Here is an 18819-nt window from a genome sequence, read left to right on the forward strand (position 1 = left end):
ATAGTATATAGGAATAACATATAAAGATTTTCAAAATTTAAAAGAACAAATGTCTACCAAAATTTTCGCTATTTCAGAATCTCACTTGCTTCTGCTATACCGCCATACCGAAACTTCGCTTCGCTAGTGGGTTAACGCCATCCACAGCTAGGGGAAGATGTTGTCAATGCAGTCGGTGACATACTTCTTAAAGATAGATGCAAAATGACGAACATAGTACCATTGGACCTTCCAACCCAAAAAACCTCCGCCAGGGGCTTAACGACAACTGCTGCTCCGGGAAGATGTCTCCGGAAAAGCTGCCAAAGTTGACGGTGACAGACTTCTTAGTTTGATGAAAAATGTAGAACAAAATCGCATTCTCTCTTCCCACCAAAAAAAATGACGAACGAAAATTTTTGCCACAAAATTTTGCAAATTCGAACTAAAATGGGACCCACATGTAAAATTCAAAAATAATTAAATGATGTTTCAGATCTTTTTAAGGAATAGAAGCTTCCCTTGGAAGCTTTTGCAATAGTGGGGCCTGCATATGTATTTAAAATTAAAATTAAAATAAAATACAGTATAAAGAATGTATTGAGCATACCCAGCTGACAGGTGGGGCCCACTTTTCGAACTTGGGTTGAGTTAAATGGTTCAAAAAAATAAAAGGAAATAGAATTGAATTGCACGCCACGTGTCGACCATTCAACACCTAAGTACAATGCACCTAGGTGCAAGATGGAAAAAACCGGAATAGACGGGGATGACTTCCACCCATGCATGGGATGCATTGGTGCCCTCACTTTGTGATTTCCCATGTTAGTCATCATTATGAACTTTTAAATTGAATTTTAAACATTGACTGCCAATTTAAATGGACTTGTGCTGAATTTTAAAAAATAGAGCCTTCAAATCGCCCCAAACCTCCTAAAAATCGGCCCACTCATTGGCCTTCTCTACTTCCACCAATTGATTTTTATTTTCTTATTTTATAATTAATTTATTAATTAAATAATTAAATTGTACCGTAAAAAATTAGATTAGAATATAGAAGTAGAAATTAAAAGCAAGCTAATATCCGAATCGAGTTCGATGCTCAGTTTAATGGGGGAGACTTACATGAGCGCTGCACAAATCATGCGCGCATATGGTGCGCGCGGATCTTGGTTGTCGGATCCGACCCGGATCCGGGTCCATCACTATTAAAAAAAATATAAAACGAATTTACTACCTTATTTATATAAGAGTGAATGAAACTTATACAAATTGAGCGCCTAGCAGAGTTGGGTAGGCGGTGTATTGCTTTTTATTTCTTTCTTTTTCTACTAAATTTTTTGTTTGCTTTTTTTTGTTCTATTTCTTTCTTTCTCTTTAAAATTTATTGTTTTTGTTTCTTTTTTTTAGTGTCATTTTTATATCCAAATAGTATCATTTTGTGGGAAATTTGTTTTTTATTTCTTTTTGCTTTGCTAAATTTTCTGTTTTTTTTGTTCTATTTCTTTCTTTCTTTTTTTGCGAATTTTTTCTATTTTATTTCTTTTTTTTCTTTCAAATTTATTGTTTTTGTTTTTTTCTTCTTTTTTATAGTGTCATTTCTATATCCAAATAGTATCATTTAAAATGTTATAGTGTCAATTACAATATTATAGTGTTAATTTCAACCTTATAGTGTCAATTATAAGAAGTGTCATTTAAATGGTACTACAAGATTTCAAATGACACTATGAGATTTTAAATGACACTATAAGATTCTAAATGACACTACTCCGATAAATAAATGACACTGTGAGATTTCAAATGACACTATAAAATTTCGAATGATACTATAACATTTCAAATGACACTATAAGATTTCAAATGAAACTACCTTGACAAACAAATGACACTACAAAATTTCAAATGACACTATAACATTTCAAATGACATTACTCCGACATAGAAATGATACTATAATGTTTTAACATTTGAAATGATACTTTAACATTTCTGTCACACCCCAATTCTTGAAGGAGTAAATATGATCGAGGTGTGAAATAATTCATAGAAATAAACAAGGAACAACCTTGTTAAAACCTGTATAATAAGATAACGAGTCGGGCTAGGCCCCTTTGGATCACAAGTTTTGTTTCATATTTCTGACAACCGCCAGAGCTGACCATCAGAGCTGACCGCCAGAGCTGACCTACCAGAGCTGAAAGGCAGAGCTCAATGCCAGAGCTGGAATCCAGAGCTGAAATGCCAGAGCTGACCACCAGAGCTCAATGCCAGAGCTGAAATGCCAGAGCTGGAATCCAGAGCTGAAATGCCAGAGCTGAAATGCCAGAGCTGAAAGGCAGAGCTGAATACCAGAGCTGAAAATGGCAGAGCTGAATACCAGAGCTGAAAATGCCAGAGCTGAATGTCAGAGCTAAAAAGTCAGAGCTGGGAGGCCAGAGCTCGGAGGCCAGAGCTGAATGCCAGGGCTGGGAGGCCAGAGCTGGTAGAGACCAGAGCTGGTTAACAGAGCAGAATGGATGTAGAACACTTGTGCATATTTTAGTAAAAACTTTTTATGCTTAATTATGAAATGAGCCATGCATTGCATCATGTTTTAATTGGTTTTATTTATAATTCCAATTACAAAAGAAGGATGAGTAAGAATATTGTTGGTGTTCTTAACTCAAGAGAAATGTTTTCAATTATTTATTCTATAAATTTTGAAAACCCGGCTAAGTGAATCATAAAATGTTAAGTACTTTACCGTGACTTAAGATTAGATTCAAGGAGACCTATTAAGAATAGATTTCTTGTAGGCTTTGAACGTCAGGAGGATTAGCACTGCTATTCCGATTCAGAGATAAGGTTAAACGACAGGCTTTGCCTATACAGGTGGGCTTACTTTCCAAATGTATAAAGTATGATTGAGTTATTAAGCTCTAAATGTTTCAATGAAATGCAAATTATTTATTCAATGAAATGCAAACTGTTTATCCAATAAAATGTTTATGTGCACTCTGCTCTGTTTAAGGCTCGCCACAACGAATCAATTGAGGTTCTCTTATGGCCTAACACGTTATTTGAGAATTGTGTACACTCGTTAGCTGACTCGGTGGGTTGATCTCCATCGGGCACTAACTAAGAGGCGTTATAAGGGTGCTTGCTGGATGTGTTCCGAAGCATGTAATGTAAGGGCCTGCCTGGGTAGCGTCCCAAGGTCAAAGTAAACTTGTCTGGGTTATGCCCTCAGTTCAAGTAAATGGGAGAAACGGATCCGTTGGTGGCTAAAAGGTCCGGGATCACAGCGAGTAACAGAAAGGGAGTGTGACATGTGCGCACAAATGAAAGAAATGTTTTAACATGCTTAGAAGTTCTTTCACTTTAAAACCTTCTAAGTCATGTCAAGTATGATTGGATAAACTGTTTTTACGAAAGTATGAAATGTTTATGAAAATGCATGCCCATTGAGTACATTAGTACTTAGCCCAAAAATTTTCTTTCAAATGTTTTCAGGTTGGCTGGCCGGTGCTGACGGGACTGAGCTAAGGCTAAGGTTCAATTGCTATATAGACTTCCGCTGTTGTAATAACTCTTATACATCTTTTGTTTTCTCAACTTAAGATGACTTCATGTCGAGCTTCAATTTAAAATTTCTAGTTTCAAGTCAATGAATGTCGGTTGTCAGAAATATGAAACAAAACTTGTGATCCAAAGGGGCCTAGCCCGACTCGTTATCTTATTATACGGGTTTTAACAAGGTTGTTCCTTGTTTATTTCTATGAATTATTTCACACCTCGATCATATTTACTCCTTCAAGAATTGGGGTGTGACAATTTCAAATGACATTTTGATTCAAATAACACTACAAGATTTTGAATGCCATATTGACATTTCAAATAACATTACTAAGACATACAAATGACACTACAAGATTTCACATGACACTATAAGATTTTAGATGACACTATATTTCAAATGATACTATAACATTTCAAATGACACTACTTCAACATACAAATCTCACTATAAGATTTCAAATGACACTAATCCGGCAAACAAATGAACATTTTAACATTTCAAATGACACTTTTGATTCAAATGACACTATGGAATTTCAAATGACACTACTCTGATATACAAATGACACTATAAGATTTCAAATGACACTACTACGACAAACAAATGACATTACAAAATTTTAAATGACACTATAAAATTTCAAATGACACTACTATGACATAAAAATGACAATGCATGATTTCAAATGATACTATAAGATTTCAAATGACACTATAAAATTTCAAATGGAACTACAAGATTTCAAATGACACGGTGAGATTTTAAATGACATTTTGACATTTCAAATGACATTATAAGAGTTCAAATTACATTACAAAATTTCAAATGACATTATTCCGACATACAAATGATACTATAACGTTTTAACATTTTAAATAACACTTTTGATTCAAATGACACTACAAAATTCAAACGACACTATAACATTTCAAATGATCTACAAGATTTCAAATGACACTACTCCGACATACAAATGATACTATAACACTTTAACATTTTAAATAACACTTTAGATTCAAATGACACTATAATATTTCAAATGACACTACAATTTTCAAACGACACTATAACATTTCAAATGACACTACTCCAACAAACAAATGACACTATAACATTTTAAATGACACTACTCCGACAAACAAATGACACTACAAGATTTCAAATGACACTTTAACATTTCAAACGACACTACAAGATTTCAAATGACACTATTCCGACATATAAACGACACTATGACATTTCGAATGACACTATGAAATTTCAAATGACACTACAAGATTTCAAAGACACTTCAAATGATACTATAACATTTCGAATAACACTATGACATTTCAAATGACACTACAAGATTTGAAATGACACTATGACATTTCAAATGACACTAAACCTTAATCCTGAAATCCTAAAACCTAAACTTGAAACCCTAAATCCTAAACCCTAAACCTGAAACCTAAACTCTAAACCTGAAATCCTAAACCCTAAACCCTAAACCTGAAACCTAAACTCTAAATCTGAAACCTAAACCTTAAGCCTGAAACCTTAAACCTAAACTTGAAACCTAAACCCTAAACTTGAAACCTAAACCCTAAATCTGAAATCTAAACCTGAAACCTGAAACCCTAAACCTTGAATATAAACCTTAAACCTTAAACCTAAACCTTAAACTTGAAACCCTAAACCTAAAACCTAAACATTAAGCCTGAAATAACACTTGAAGAATTCAAATAACATGGTGACATTTCAAATGACACTTTAATACTTCAAATAACACTTGAAGAATTGAAATGACACTTCAACACTTAAAATGACACTTTGAAATTTCGAATTACACTTCAACACATTAAATAACACTCAAAGAATTTAAATGACACTTCAACACTTAAAATGACACTCAAAGATTTCAAATGACACTATGCAATTTCAAATGACACTATGTAACAACCCGCTCTTTTATTATATTTAAACCCAGTAATTATTTATTATTTAAATTCAACTTATGACACTGGATTATATTCTAATTAAGCAGGATTATTATTTTATTACCAAGTCAGTAGCTTCGCGTAAATAAAACCGCGATGAGAATTATTGAGTAAGCCAATAATTATTTATTTCAGATTCATAACTGACTTAGTTAAGTCATGTTATTTATTAATCACAATAGAATTATTTTTCTATTATTATTTCTTGAGTCGTGATTTATTCCGGTTTATGAAGAATTAAATCTACGGATTTAATTTAGAATTTATTCTAGCTAAGAAAGGAAGCAGATATCGAGTAGTTTCATAAACACGCGATATTAACAAAACCCAGTAGTTGGATTTTATATTAAAAAAAAAAAATGCAATACAATATTACAGATATAGAAATTCCAAGACAAGAATTACTGCTTCTGTTTATACTTCACTTTACAAACCCCTATTTTTCTATCTATCTACTAGTACTTAAAAAAAAAAAAAAAAAAAAAAGAATAGTGTATGTGTGTGAAGAAAATCTGCAGATATCCCTTAAGCATGCTCAAGCATGCTCAGCCATATTTTTGACTCCAGCTCCACGCCTGTGTAATATTCTTCTTTGACTACAGCTCCAGCAGCATATCTGCAAAATTTTCACACCCGAACACCTTCATTTGGTTTCAGTTTTCAACAAACAAATCTAATCTCATTAATTCTTCAACCAAAATCTCAAGTATTCAACAGACAAATCTAATTTGTCAGCAGCAAATATAATCTCATTGAATTCTTCAACCACGCCTAAACTTAGCCGCACTATTCACCATATTTTTTCACACTAGCAGCTTCAGTATTTACTCCCTATAAAAGGCATCCTCACTTACCTAAAATCCTTAGCAGCTGCAAAGAATTTTAGACGAAACAAGATCACCATATATAACTCAGCAACAACAACCAACAAACAAAACTTTCAAGGTATTCACTATCTCATTTGCACGCTTCGGTTTAATTAGGAATACAGAATGGTAGAGAACCTACATATGCATAAATGGACATAGCAAATACAGCAAACCATTCGTTTCTGTGATACATAATGAGCTATGATATGTTGTAAAAATAAGAATACAGAAAATTAAGTTTTCATTCCAAAAATCAAGTCTTTATACAAAGTTGAATTTTCTGAAAATTATTCAAATTTACGAACCTATCGTGAGTGATAAAACGAGAGAGAAAGGATGGTGGATTGTCGGAGCTCTGCGACTCACGGCGACGGCGACTCCAGGAGAGGCGGCTGCCGGATTCTTGCTGCCAACGGCAGCGGCTGACGGCGGCGCTCCTCCAGCGAGCTGCTGGCCGTCGATCGCAGGCAAACCAGCGGCGACTCCCGGCGAAGCAGCAGCGGACTCCAGCGGCTCACTCCAGCGGCTCCCAGTCGACGGTTTCAGGCGAGAAGCTCGCCTCGGTGCTCCACGAGCAGTCAGCGGCAGCAGCTCCACGCGGCGGCCTCGCTGGCGACCGGAACGGCCAGGACGCAGGGAGGAGATGGCCGGATTTCGGAGCTCTGCAACTCCAGGCCGCGACTCCGGGAACAGCAGCAGACGGCGGCTTATCGCCGCTGCTTCCCGGCGAAGCTTCCGCAGCGGCGGAGCTTTGTGAGAGAGAGAGAGAGAGGCGGCTGGATCGAGCGAGAGAGAGAGATGTTGGGTAGTGTCCGATTCTTGAGAATTTAGAGAGATGATGAATAGTATGTGAGTGTGTTGTGAGAAAGAGAAAGAGAGAGATGCAGCGTTTTTTTTTTGTTGTTTTAGGAGATAGGTTCTGTTTTAATAATTGAGAGAGAGAGAAGGTTAAGCTTTTAAAAAAAAAAAGGGGGAGAACCGAATTATTATGAGAGAAAAACATTTCACTTTAATAAAGATAGAGAGATTTGATGATTAAAAGAGATAGTGGGTGTGAGTGTTTGGTGGTGACTGATAAGAGAGAGAGAGATAAATAATAAAGTGTGTGTGTGCGTGTATGATTCTAAAAGAAAGGGGAAAAAGGAAGTTTGGAGTTTGGGCCGGGTTTGGGCCGACAAATTGGGCCTGGTTCAGTTTATTTGTTGGGCCGGATATTAATTCATTTGGGCTTTGCTTATTTTATTTCCATTGGGCTAATATATATATTGTTTGGACTCTATTATTTTTATAAATGGGCTCTTATTATTTATTTTGATTGGGCTTCTATTAATTGTTAATAATGGATTTATTATTTTTATTAATTGAACTCCTACTATTTTAAATTGATTAAGTTCAATGAAATTTATTAGTTAAGCCCAATGAGATTTATTAATTTAGGCCATTATTTAATCCTAATTATTTTAATTAGTGATAAATTTTTAAGACTTACTAATCATTAATTAGTAAGTAAATTAGATTATTTTAAGATGAGTAGATTATTGAAGATTAATAATCCGTCCTCATAAGACGAGCTTTATTTCCTTAAATAGGATTAGCATCTCATAATTTAATTAAAGGAATATGAGTCATGCATAATCATTTCACGCATCCTCATTTATTGAGATTTTTCGAGAATTAGAATCTTATTTTATTTTCTCGAATTAAAGGTCAAACACCAGAGTTAGAGCTAAACCGTGAGTCTGCTATTCAGGTAGGCTTTCTACGTATAAACTAAAATTATATATTAGAATTGTTAAGACTTTATGCTTATGAATTTAAATGATATTGTCAATGCCTAAATGCTTTATGTTTTATTATTAATTGCCTATCTGATGTTAATCGAATTCGGATTCTGGAATGGGACCGCAAATCCCTTCGGAATTAGTGTACACCTTGTGATCGTGAGTCATCTAGCGGGTTGGCCGATCATAGTGTCCGTAGAGGGAGGCCTCCCTCTCGGCACGAGTTACTGATATGGTGATTAATGATATTAAAATGCCTGCGCGGGTTATTGATGAAAGAAATGATATTATGTTTGGTAAATACGAGTCTTTAAAGGAAAACCCTCGTATATTACTACTATTGAAAGGCTTGACAATAAAATATTATGCATGTATGTAAATTTCGGCAAGTGTCCACTAAGTACTTTTGTACTTAGCCCTGCATGTATTTTTAAATGTGCAGGTTGAGCGGTGATCGAGGATGTAGTGTGCAAGCGGAGCTTCTGTCAATCTAGGACGAGTACCTCAGAGTAGAGTATATGTCTTCATACATATATTCAAATTATTATTCCGCTGCAAACACTGATTTTACTAAGACATTATGTTATCTGTCAAAACAATATGTACTATTTAATAATGTACTCAAACTCGTTGAGTACCCCTTTGAATAATATTATGTACGGTCCCCTTGTGGCCTTCATTGATTTCTAGATATTTCGATTGATTTCTTTATACAAGTCAAGTCATCAAGAAACCGAATATGCCCCTTTCTAAATCCCGCTCCTAAATTCCCTCCCTTAGTCGCGGTTTTCCCGAATTTGCTATCCTTAGCAAGTGCGGTCGTGACAGAATGGTATCAGAGCATTTCTTTTGCTCTGAGTACTACTCATTCCTTCTAAGTTGAGTCTAGATTAAGTAAGTTAATACACTTTTGAACTAGTTGACAAAAGCTTGGCACTACATCTCGTCACGCTCAACGGAGGTTATGGTAAGTACTTTCAAGTTTTAATTAAGTTAATTTCTTGAAATATATGAAGCATGAATAAGTATGACTATTGTATGAATCACAAGAACTTAGAACTGTTAAGTTATATATGCTCACTCTCATGACGGAACATAGAAGAGAACTTAGGGAGATGCCTTAACTTTTTCTTCATGTTACGATGACATCGACAATGACGGTCGAAATAGAGAAAGAAGAATCACACGAAGGGTCGCATGATGAAACCACGAGCATGAAGATTGAGCAACGTAACGAACGCCAATAGTACGTTAATGGCATGGGCATAGCTTAAATATTCGAGTGTTTTTCTACGATGAGATCTCGAATTAGCTTGGCCTTTTGAATTTATTTTGTTGAAACTTTTAGTGCTCGTTGCTAGATTTAAGAAAATATCATCATCACAAAACAAACCCTAAGTCCGGTAAACAACGACACTAGAACTATATGATAGTCGAATTAGTAATCTGTAATTAAGTATTAAGAACCTGTATGGCTTGTGTAAATGCTAGATTTAGATGATGAGGTGTTTTTGCACGTTATGGTTATTGAACCAAACTTGTTTTCCGATTTTAGATATTTAGAACCTTATCGCCTTAAGTTACTTGTCGTGTGCTACTTTTGACGATAGAATTTCCTTTGTTAGATGGCGAGAACTGTTTTCACCCGACGACGACCACTGCCCCCATGGGCTAGTCCAGAGGAGGTCGAGCGGTCCTACCGCACCTATGCTCCATGTCACGGGGATAACCTCGGACAGTTCCTCGCAGGTTTTCACAGACACTGGGTCGAGGCGAGTGCACATGGAGTATCAGGGTATGACGGTATCCAGAGGTTGATCTTACTGTTACCTTCCGAGTGGCAGGGATGGGCTAGACAGATTTCTGCCCACTACATCTTTCGCCGAGAAGATTACCACGACCTCATGGGAGACTTCCCTAGCTTTATTGCAGAGCTTCAGATCTGTTTCACTTTGTGGGGCCGTGCTCCTCTAGGGCCCTACATCCTTCCGGGAGACTACGTACAGGTGGGGACGCCTTTGCCAGCGGAGACACCCGCTACTACCCCTGAGTCTCCGATGGCCTTGCCACGAGATTCTCCACCACGAGCCTCAGTTCTAGGGCGCCGTGGTAGGCACGATGACGAGGCAGGCCCTTCTCGTCCACGGGCTCGCAGGGATTTCCCATCGCCCCCTGACTCAGTAATCCGAGCTACTGCTACTCCACCACCACTGATACCTACGATAGACGCAAGGTTTGAGGCTGCCATGGCAAATGTCGACAGGGTCATGGCCAACATGAGGGAGTTTCTAGATAGGGGCAAATACCCTATGCAGGAGGATGACGATACAGCACAGTATGGTACGATGAGAATTACTCGTCCCAAGCCCGTGCCAACTCCAGCTCCAATCAAGCCTCGTGCCACGGCCAGGATCAGCACCAGAGACGATCCGATCCGTGAGATTGTGGACGATATCTTCCGCTCAGCCCAGATCATGCAGGAGACAGGCGAGGGCCAGGGAGAGACTCCGTTGCCCAGCTGGGAGCCGGGCGAGGATGAGGAGGAGGACCCCGAGGAGGATGAGGAGGAGGACCCCGAGGAGGATCCAGAAGAGGACCCCCTGGCGTCACCGAGGAACAGTCGTACCGCGACTCAGAGTTCATAGATTTGATAGTTTTAGCTTGTGAATGTACTCCGGAAACAATAATTCGTTCCAATGACTATGATTTTATTTATGTTGTTTCTAGCTAGCATTAGTACGGAAATGTTGGTCTCTAGGACGTTCCGTGAATAAAAACCCTTTTGTGATTGCTTAACTAGTAAGCCAATACATCATAGGGAGTACTAGATAGACTTTACTTACATTTTGGGTTGACGATGTAAAAGCCCTCGATGAGGCAATATTCCATATATATATATGACCCTAGCATGGGCTTTCTACGACGATCTCGTGTATGTTTTATGTTTCTCTACGAGTTTTATTCTTCACGAGTCAGTTAAGAATATAGTAATTTTGAATAATGTGACTTGTGCATGCAACGGTTCCTGTTATATTCTAGTTTTGGAGTTATGATAAGTTAAATTTGACAAACAGATCTTTATTAACTACCTTAGAGACTCCTGTATAGAATGCGTTAAAATGGGTGTTTGTATTGTGCAGAATGCCGCCTAAACGAGGTCGCCCCCCTAGGAGAAACGTTAACAATGATGGAAATCGCGATGAAATACCTGAAGGGCGGCGAAACGATAGGGAACCTACCCCACCCCCTCCACCCCCTGCTAGAAGGACTGAAGAACTGTTTCTTCGACAGAATCCGCCCACATTTACTGGGACAGGCGACCCAGCCGAGGCCGAAGCTTGGATACGCGCCTTGGAGCGTATCTTTACTTTCCTACACTGCACGGAAGAGGAGCGACTCTCGTGTATGTCTTTCCAACTAGCCGGATCGGCTGATTTTTGGTGGGAAGCCCGCCGAAAGACTCTGACTCCCGAACAATGGGCAGCATACACTTGGGAAGACTTTAAGACGGGATTATATGATAAGTATATTCCCAAAAGCTACAGAAAGAAGAAGGAGGCTGAGTTCTATAGCCTGAAACAAGGGAAGAAGACGGTGACAGAGTATGACAGAGAGTTCTGCGATTTATCGCGTTATGCTCCACAACAGGTGGATACTGATGAGAAAATGGCGGAGAAATTTTGTGCCGGTCTGAGGCACGAGATTCGGATGACTCTAGCTAGTCATGGTGGACTCTCATACACTGAGTCTTTGAACAGGGCACTGGACATCGAAGCTGCGATGCCAGTAGAAAGGTTGGCTCCGCCACAGACCTCAGCGCCAGCCAACCCACCTGCACGCCCTCAGAACTTTAAAGGGAAGCGCAACTGGAACGACCATAGAGGAAATGAAAACCAGACTAACAAGAGGCCATGGCAAGGAAATGCGCCGTTTGGACAATATCAGCAACAAGGACAAGGGAAGCAACAGGGTCCTGCCCCGGCTGGAGGCAGCCAAAGACAAAATGAAGTTCCCCTTTGTCCAAAATGCCACAAACCACATCGTGGTGTCTGTAAGGCTGGAACTGACAGTTGCTACACGTGTGGCCAGAAGGGCCACTACTCCTCACAATGCCCCAACAAACAGCAGGGCGCGGCAATCAGGGCCACTTATGCCCAGCCCCTGCAAGCAGTTCAAGGGCAACACCATCCCCGCCAACAACAGCCATACCAGCAGCAATACCAATACCAGCCCCGCCAACAACAGCCATACCAGCAGCAATACCAACACAAGCACCAACAGCGCCAACAGCAACAGAAGCGCCAGCAACCATTGCCGCAGCAGGCGAGAGCCTTTGCTCTCACCCAAAACCAGCCCGAGAAAAACCAAGGAAACCTGGCAGGTATGGGCAAGCTTAAAGGTTTTTCCATAATGATTCTGTTCGATACTGGTGCCTCGCATTCTTTTATATCTGCCCCTTGCGTAGATACCTTAGAAATCGAATCAGAACGAGCTAAGTGTGCCTTAAGAATCACTACACCCTCAGGAGGAAGATCTACCACCACACATGTTTGCTCGAACGTAGAATTTGAAATAGGAGAACTTAAGATGGTAGCGAACAATCTTAATATTCTGCTTATGTGGGATGTAGATATAATCTTAGGAATGGACTGGCTAGCTGAGAATCACGCCACCATCCTTTGTAGTGAACGAAAAATTTCTATTCGACCACCTGGAAAGGAACCGACGGAATTTCACGGCATAGGTATGAAGAAAAGAGTACCAGTGATATCCGCATTACAAGCCAGAAAAGAGATGATGAAGGAAGGAAGCACAGCTTATCTCGTCTACCTAAACGGGGAAGCTAGTGAAGACAAGAAGGTGGAAGATGTGGCAATAGTACGAGACTTTCCAGAAGTTTTTCCTGAAATATTGCCAGGACTACCTCCAGACAGGCAACTAGATTTCACCATTGATCTAGAACCTGGATCTGCCCCAGTATCAAAGGCACCGTACAGGATGGCCCCAAAGGAACTACAAGAATTAAAGGTGCAACTACAGGAACTCTTGGACTTGGGTTTCATCAGACCCAGTGTCTCGCCTTGGGGAGCGCCTGTACTCTTTGTCAAGAAGAAAGATGGAACCATGAGGATGTGCATTGATTATCGAGAGTTGAACAAACTGACGCTTAAAAACAAATACCCTCTTCCAAGGATAGATGATTTGTTCGATCAACTCAAAGGAGCCAGTGTATTCTCAAAAATAGATTTAAGGTCTGGTTATCATCAACTGAAGATCAGACCAGAGGATATATCTAAGACCGCTTTCCGCACAAGATATGGTCACTATGAATTCATTGTCATGCCATTTGGTCTAACCAATGCACCGGCAGTATTCATGGACCTCATGAATCGAGTTTTCCATCCATACTTAGACAAATTTGTCTTAGTGTTTATAGATGATATCCTCATCTATTCTAAGAATGACCAAGAGCATGAAAATCATTTAAGAATCATCCTGGAGACATTAAAGACGGAGAAGTTGTTCGCCAAATTCAGCAAGTGCGAATTTTGGTTGAAAGAAGTAATGTTTCTAGGGCACATCGTATCAGCAGATGGAATCAAGGTGGACCCCGCCAAGGTGCAAGCAGTGCGCGAGTGGAAATCACCAACCACACCTAATGAAATCCGAAGTTTCTTAGGTTTGGCGGGATACTACCGGAGATTCATCGAAGGATTCTCTAAAATAGCGAGACCAATGACACAATTACTTCGCAAAGGAATCAAGTATAAGTGGAACGAAGAGTGTGAAGCCAGCTTCCAAGAGCTGAAGAAGAAATTGACAACTGCACCAGTGCTAGCAGTTCCAGCAGCCGATAAAGAATACGTGATCTTCACAGACGCGTCCAAAAATGGGCTAGGTTGTGTGTTGATGCAAGAAGGAAAGGTCATTGCCTACGCCTCGCGACAACTAAGGCCACATGAATTGAACTACCCCACTCATGATCTGGAACTAGCAGCAATTGTGCATGCTTTGAAAATTTGGAGACACCATCTATACGGAGTTAGATGTGAAATCTTCACTGATCACAAAAGCCTTAAGTATTTTTTCGAGCAGAAAGACTTGAACATGAGACAGAGAAGATGGCTCGAGCTCGTGAAGGATTACGACTGCGGTATCAACTACCACCCGGGAAAAGCTAATGTAGTAGCTGATGCTTTAAGTCGTAAAACTCAATCCGAGTTAGGACTTCTTCTCACTCAAGAGGACACGCTTGTAAGGGATTTTGGCAAATTGAAGATAGAAGTGGTTCAGCCACCGGCAACGACAAGAGCAATTATTGCAACTCTAGTAGCCGTCCCAGACCTCAGAGAAAGGATCGTCAGTGCCCAGAGAGCGGATGAGAGCTTGGAAAAAGTTCGTCTCAAGATCCGAACAGGCACGCCAGGAGGCTACCAAGAGGCAACGGATAACGCAGTTCTTTTTGAAGGAAGATTGTGTGTTCCCCATAACGAGGAACTCAGAAACGAGATCATGAGTGAAGCTCATGACACGCCCTATACCGCTCATCCCGGAAGTACCAAAATGTACCAAGATCTAAAACAGAAGTTTTGGTGGGACGGGATGAAACGAGATATAGCCTCGTTTGTAGAGCGTTGCCTTGCATGCCAGCAAGTGAAAGCTTTACATCAACGACCATATGGGAAATTACAGCCATTGGAAATCCCAGAATGGAAGTGGGAGCACATAGCGATGGATTTCGTGACGGGTTTACCCAAGACAAATAGGGGCAACACAGCTATTTGGGTAATAGTAGACCGTCTCACGAAGAGCGCTCATTTTATACCGATTCCAATTACCCATGGATCGGAAAAATTAGCCCAACTGTACATTCGTGAGATTGTACGGCTACATGGAATACCAATATCCATTACTTCAGATAGAGATTCAAAATTTACTTCTAGATTTTGGATCAGTTTGCAGAAAGAGTTGGGAACGAGATTAAACTTTAGCACCGCCTTTCACCCTCAAACAGATGGACAATCAGAAAGGACAATTCAGACCCTTGAAGATATGTTGAGGACAGTGGTGCTAGACCGAGGAGGAAGTTGGGAATCAGTGCTGCCGTTAATCGAATTCGCCTACAACAATAGTTACCAGGCAACCATTGATATGGCACCTTATGAAGCGCTGTATGGAAGGAAGTGTAGATCACCACTTTACTGGGATGAAGTGGGTGAAAGAAAGATCCTTGGGCCAGATGCAGTAAGCGAGATGATTGAGACCATCCGCCAGATTAGAGCAAGAATTAAAGAGGCCCAGGACAGACAGAAGTCTTATGCTGATACCCGACGAACTGAACTACAATTTCAGATTGGAGACAAGGTTTTCCTTAAAATATCACCCTCGAAAGGGATCGTTAGATTCGGTGTTAAGGGTAAGTTGAGACCCCGTTTTGTAGGACCTTATGAGATCCTTGAAAGAATAGGTCCCGTAGCGTATAGGTTGGCACTGCCACCTAGCTTTGGAAACGTCCACAATGTATTCCACGTGTCACAGCTGAGACGGTACGTGTTTGACCCCAAACACGTGATTCACCAAGATGAAATGATTCTTAACCCAGACTTGACGTACGAGGAAAAACCTGAAGCCATTTTGGACCGAAAGGTGCAAGAGTTAAGGAATAAATCGATCGCGTCAGTCAAAATACTGTGGAGACACCATGGACCGGAAGAAGCAACGTGGGAACTTGAGGACCAGATGAAAGAAAAATACCCAGAACTTTTCACATAGGTATGCAAATTTCGGGACGAAATTTTTGTTAAGAGGGGTAGTATGTAACAACCCGCTCTTTTATTATATTTAAACCCAGTAATTATTTATTATTTAAATTCAACTTATGACACTGGATTATATTCTAATTAAGCAGGATTATTATTTTATTACCAAGTCAGTAGCTTCGCGTAAATAAAACCGCGATGAGAATTATTGAGTAAGCCAATAATTATTTATTTCAGATTCATAACTGACTTAGTTAAGTCATGTTATTTATTAATCACAATAGAATTATTTTTCTATTATTATTTCTTGAGTCGTGATTTATTCCGGTTTATGAAGAATTAAATCTACGGATTTAATTTAGAATTTATTCTAGCTAAGAAAGGAAGCAGATATCGAGTAGTTTCATAAACACGCGATATTAACAAAACCCAGTAGTTGGATTTTATATTAAAAAAAAAAATGCAATACAATATTACAGATATAGAAATTCCAAGACAAGAATTACTGCTTCTGTTTATACTTCACTTTACAAACCCCTATTTTTCTATCTATCTACTAGTACTTAAAAAAAAAAAAAAAAAAAAGAATAGTGTATGTGTGTGAAGAAAATCTGCAGATATCCCTTAAGCATGCTCAAGCATGCTCAGCCATATTTTTGACTCCAGCTCCACGCCTGTGTAATATTCTTCTTTGACTACAGCTCCAGCAGCATATCTGCAAAATTTTCACACCCGAACACCTTCATTTGGTTTCAGTTTTCAACAAACAAATCTAATCTCATTAATTCTTCAACCAAAATCTCAAGTATTCAACAGACAAATCTAATTTGTCAGCAGCAAATATAATCTCATTGAATTCTTCAACCACGCCTAAACTTAGCCGCACTATTCACCATATTTTTTCACACTAGCAGCTTCAGTATTTACTCCCTATAAAAGGCATCCTCACTTACCTAAAATCCTTAGCAGCTGCAAAGAATTTTAGACGAAACAAGATCACCATATATAACTCAGCAACAACAACCAACAAACAAAACTTTCAAGGTATTCACTATCTCATTTGCACGCTTCGGTTTAATTAGGAATACAGAATGGTAGAGAACCTACATATGCATAAATGGACATAGCAAATACAGCAAACCATTCGTTTCTGTGATACATAATGAGCTATGATATGTTGTAAAAATAAGAATACAGAAAATTAAGTTTTCATTCCAAAAATCAAGTCTTTATACAAAGTTGAATTTTCTGAAAATTATTCAAATTTACGAACCTATCGTGAGTGATAAAACGAGAGAGAAAGGATGGTGGATTGTCGGAGCTCTGCGACTCACGGCGACGGCGACTCCAGGAGAGGCGGCTGCCGGATTCTTGCTGCCAACGGCAGCGGCTGACGGCGGCGCTCCTCCAGCGAGCTGCTGGCCGTCGATCGCAGGCAAACCAGCGGCGACTCCCGGCGAAGCAGCAGCGGACTCCAGCGGCTCACTCCAGCGGCTCCCAGTCGACGGTTTCAGGCGAGAAGCTCGCCTCGGTGCTCCACGAGCAGTCAGCGGCAGCAGCTCCACGCGGCGGCCTCGCTGGCGACCGGAACGGCCAGGACGCAGGGAGGAGATGGCCGGATTTCGGAGCTCTGCAACTCCAGGCCGCGACTCCGGGAACAGCAGCAGACGGCGGCTTATCGCCGCTGCTTCCCGGCGAAGCTTCCGCAGCGGCGGAGCTTTGTGAGAGAGAGAGAGAGAGGCGGCTGGATCGAGCGAGAGAGAGAGATGTTGGGTAGTGTCCGATTCTTGAGAATTTAGAGAGATGATGAATAGTGTGTGAGTGTGTTGTGAGAAAGAGAAAGAGAGAGATGCAGCGTTTTTTTTTTGTTGTTTTAGGAGATAGGTTCTGTTTTAATAATTGAGAGAGAGAGAAGGTTAAGCTTTTAAAAAAAAAAAGGGGGAGAACCGAATTATTATGAGAGAAAAACATTTCACTTTAATAAAGATAGAGAGATTTGATGATTAAAAGAGATAGTGGGTGTGAGTGTTTGGTGGTGACTGATAAGAGAGAGAGAGATAAATAATAAAGTGTGTGTGTGCGTGTATGATTCTAAAAGAAAGGGGAAAAAGGAAGTTTGGAGTTTGGGCCGGGTTTGGGCCGACAAATTGGGCCTGGTTCAGTTTATTTGTTGGGCCGGATATTAATTCATTTGGGCTTTGCTTATTTTATTTCCATTGGGCTAATATATATATTGTTTGGACTCTATTATTTTTATAAATGGGCTCTTATTATTTATTTTGATTGGGCTTCTATTAATTGTTAATAATGGATTTATTATTTTTATTAATTGAACTCCTACTATTTTAAATTGATTAAGTTCAATGAAATTTATTAGTTAAGCCCAATGAGATTTATTAATTTAGGCCATTATTTAATCCTAATTATTTTAATTAGTGATAAATTTTTAAGACTTACTAATCATTAATTAGTAAGTAAATTAGATTATTTTAAGATGAGTAGATTATTGAAGATTAATAATCCGTCCTCATAAGACGAGCTTTATTTCCTTAAATAGGATTAGCATCTCATAATTTAATTAAAGGAATATGAGTCATGCATAATCATTTCACGCATCCTCATTTATTGAGATTTTTCGAGAATTAGAATCTTATTTTATTTTCTCGAATTAAAGGTCAAACACCAGAGTTAGAGCTAAACCGTGAGTCTGCTATTCAGGTAGGCTTTCTACGTATAAACTAAAATTATATATTAGAATTGTTAAGACTTTATGCTTATGAATTTAAATGATATTGTCAATGCCTAAATGCTTTATGTTTTATTATTAATTGCCTATCTGATGTTAATCGAATTCGGATTCTGGAATGGGACCGCAAATCCCTTCGGAAT

Source organism: Salvia miltiorrhiza, chromosome 1 (assembly GCF_028751815.1).
Source record: "Salvia miltiorrhiza cultivar Shanhuang (shh) chromosome 1, IMPLAD_Smil_shh, whole genome shotgun sequence".
Lineage (NCBI taxonomy): Eukaryota > Viridiplantae > Streptophyta > Magnoliopsida > Lamiales > Lamiaceae > Salvia > Salvia miltiorrhiza.